This window comes from Primulina tabacum, chromosome 3, assembly GCF_025594145.1.
Source record: "Primulina tabacum isolate GXHZ01 chromosome 3, ASM2559414v2, whole genome shotgun sequence".
Taxonomy (NCBI): Eukaryota; Viridiplantae; Streptophyta; class Magnoliopsida; order Lamiales; family Gesneriaceae; genus Primulina; species Primulina tabacum.
The window spans coordinates 37,552,391-37,556,343 of record NC_134552.1 but is presented as its reverse complement, the minus strand read 5'-3'; positions in this window follow the sequence as shown (position 1 = coordinate 37,556,343).

Here is a 3,953-nt window from a genome sequence, read left to right as displayed (position 1 = left end):
TGCGGAATGTTCTGTCCGAGCCTTCAAGTTGTTATACACTGGTGCTCGGGTGGTCAAAAACTACCGCTCGGGCGCCAGAAGTTCTGTCCATGAAGTGTCCTAGTTGAACATTGGCGCTCGGGCGGTCAAAAACCACTGGCCGGGCGCCAATAGTTCTGTCAAAAAATTGTATAATTCATATGATTTGCCTAATCTGGTCACGGAATGGTCCGTCTATAATCATATCAGTTCATAATCAATAATCTCAGATTAACAGAATCAAAATCTCGAGCATTACAGTTATCAGGCATCGATCGGTATGTCTCCATATGAGGCACTGTACGTGAATAAGTGTAGGTCGCCTGTGTATTGGGATGAGGTAGGAGAGAGAGCATATTTGGGTCCGGATATTATAAGGCAGACAACAGAGTTAGTGGGCGGGATTTGAGACAGGATGAGGACCGGTCAGAGTCATCAGAAAAGTTACGCAGATCAGAGACGCAGGGATCTCGAGTTCGCAGTAGGGGATCACGTTTTTGTGAAGGTCGCACCGATGAAGGTTGTGATGAGATTCGGAAAGAAGGGCAAGCTTAGCCCTAGATTCATCGGACCGTTCGAGATCCTACAGATAGTTGGGACACTCACATACATAGTTTCATTGCCACCAAATCTGACGGGAATTCATAATGTGTTCCATGTCTCCGTGCTGCGGAAGTACATGTCCAATCCTTCACATGTGCTGAACTATGAGCCACTACAACTGATACCAAACCTGTCTTTTGAGGAGAGACCAACTCGGATTTTTGAAAGGTAAGAGAGGAAGCTCCGAAACAAGGTGATCAACATGGTCAAGGTCAAGTGCCTCAATCATTCTGATGAGGAGGCTACTTGGGAGACTGAGGCCGAGATAAGAAGTTGCTACCCGGAGTTATTCGGTATGTTTTAAATTTCGAGGACGAAATTTTATTTTATGGGGGTGAGAGTTGTAAGGTTTAGGAATTTTAAATTTACGTTTACCTGAATGCATGCAATGTAGGGTTTTATTTAAATTATGTTTTTATGCCTTTAGTTAATAATTATTGCATGGCTATGATTAATTTCACGATTTTTTAAAAGTTCACGCATTAGGTTTTCTAGATGCGTTTCGCGCTCGGACGAGGAATGTGGATCAGGGATATTTAGGAAAAATATTTTTGTTGAATAAATATTATTAATTATTTAATATAAGGTGTTTTTGAGTATGATATTTTAAAATGGGCCTTGGTTGGGTATTTTTACACGTCGGGTTATATTTTTTAGCCGGTACGCAAATTTTGCGAGTCGGGGGACTTTTTGAGGGCTCAGACAATATTTTCAAAAACGTACCTAAACAAAATATTTTTCGGGAATGTTTTTGGGCTTGTTGGGTTTGTTTATTTGCTTAATGGGATCAAAACCCCTTTTATTTTTAATTGAGGCCCATTAGTTCAGATTTAATTAACCTAAACAAAACTTAAACAAACCCTAACCCTACATAAAACCTTGTGGCCGCCCCTCCCCTCCATTCAGCAACTTTAACACGTTTTTTCAGCAGCAAGGTTTCGGCTCCTCCATTTTTTCTCAAGCAAATTTCTTCCCCACTCCTCTGGTGTTTCCCCGACGCGCGTTGCTTCGAGTTTGTGAGCCTATAATGATCAAGGCACACTTGTATTTTTGTTTTCTCTCCATACACATCATACGTATGCTGAGGTTTATGTTTATGCATGAAAATATTATGATCAACCTGGTGCCTACGTTTTTGAATGAATTTGACATGAAACCTTGCATTTTTATGCCTCCATCTCACGCTTTCATGTGATTCGTGCAAGGCGATGTTGTGTTGTCGATGTAAATGGACTGTCTAGGATGGTAAAGGGTTGGCACAAAGGTGGAATCGAGGGTAGGCATGTCATGTTAGAGACGAAGTGTGTTGTGTTGAGGGGTTGGCTCGTTTGCGTTAAGGGTTGGGTGAGGGGCTGAGCCGGCCGTGCAAGGGCCACTTGAAGCCATGGACTAGCCCCTGGTGGGTCGAAGTCATGGTTCATGATGGCTTGAACATGGCTGGAGCTGGTCTCGAAGCCAATAGATTGAAGGGTAGTCACGCCCGCAACTTTGGTGTGTTGGGCTCCCTTCGAGTGCACGGGGGTTGGGGCGGATGTGAGGCTGCTAGTCATGGTTAGTTGACTCTAGTAGGGTCTGGTCTTTGTCCTAAGTGATCTGGTTTGAGGCTGGTCCGCTTGGTTTCGAGCTAGGGAAGGAATTATGGAGAGTTGTTGCATCTAGGGTTTTGAGTGGGGATATGCAGATTTTTCCAGCAGCTTTTGGCCCTGTTTTCATGAGTCATAGTGGGCTGGAAAGTGAGGTTTAGGGGCTGTTAGAGTGTGTTTTAGGTATGGTAAAAGTTTTGGAAAATTTGGTTAAGTTTCGGGTTGATTCGGGTTAAAACCGAGACTCCGATCCAGGTTATAAAAAGTATCGTTTATGTTTTGAAACGGGCTCGAGTTTACGTCTAAGAAATACTTTTAAATATGTTTTGGGATGATTTAAGGAGTTTGGTAAGCTTCGGGCCGAAATGTAGAGGTCCAAGGGTAAAACAGTCATTTGGGTTTTTGGGGGAAAAATAGACATTTTGCACCCGGAGTGTGTTTTAGACCTGGCAGCGCCTTGAGCCAAAATTTATCATTTTTTTAAATGTTTATGCTTTATGTATATGATTTTTATGTAATTATGAAAATTACGTTGCATGCTTGGTTTTAAGGAAAATCTACGTATATGCATGTTTTTATTGAGTGATGAACATGATTACACGTTTTAAAGGATGAGAGTTGGTTGTGACTGCCACAATTATATGAGATATTATGAGCTGAGGCCAAGGCTCAATGGACAGGTAATGCTGTCGCTAATGTCCCCGCCGCCGCGTACCGCGGTTATATTAGATGGATCCATCGAATAGAGCTGATACGAAAGTCACAACTATTGAACTGAATTCAATTGAAAGAAAATGTATACGTATATGATGATATGTTGATACATGTTTTGACACGTTATGATTTTCTAAGACACGTTTACATTTATGCTTTTAAGTTCATGAAATGTATGTTGATTACAGTATTTTTCAGTGCTGTGTACTATGTATATGTATTTGCTATTAACGATACATGTGTGTTGATTCTGTAGACTCACTAAGCGTGTGTGATGCAGGTGAGCATTTGGATGAGGAGACTGTAGGTGCCGAACTCTAAGTAGGCAGTGCTGGATGTGCGCACACGATGCGAGGACCACACTTTTCCGCACAACACTTTTTTATGATCTTGAGAGGACATGAACATTTCGTTACGTTGATTTTTTTATGATGATGAATTTCAGTATTTTACACGTTTTAATTTCGTTCATGCATGGTTAAAGGCCGAGTTGGTACATTTTTTAAACTATAGTATTTTATTTGTCGATTTTGTACGATTATTTTTAAATGACATATTTTCAGTAGGGTTGCATACATGCAAAATATTTAAATGTTTATTTTCGAAAAATGAGCCTGTAAAAAAAATTTAGCAGTATTTCCAAATAAGTATCTGTTACATTCACACTTATTTGTTGATTGTCTTGATCTTGTATTTATAGAGGCTTCGTGACCGTACATCAAGACTCATCAAATATGTTCATTGCTGTTGAATCTTTTCCTCGATGTTTGCGACGTCCTTTCTGATAGTCATTCTGGAACATCTTAACTTTAAGCTTCGATGCAACGTCCATTATTGTCCTTTGACTGGTCAATTGCTTTCCTTAATGCGCACAACTAGATTCCACTTAGATAAGTTTGTTGAGTTCTGCAAACTGGTCGGCTCCTAACTGATGTTCTGAACTGGTCAGTTGAACAGGGCTTGAATTGGTATGGTGAAATCAGTTGGCTCGTCAACTGAACTAATTTAACTGCTTCAAATAGATCCATATGTATC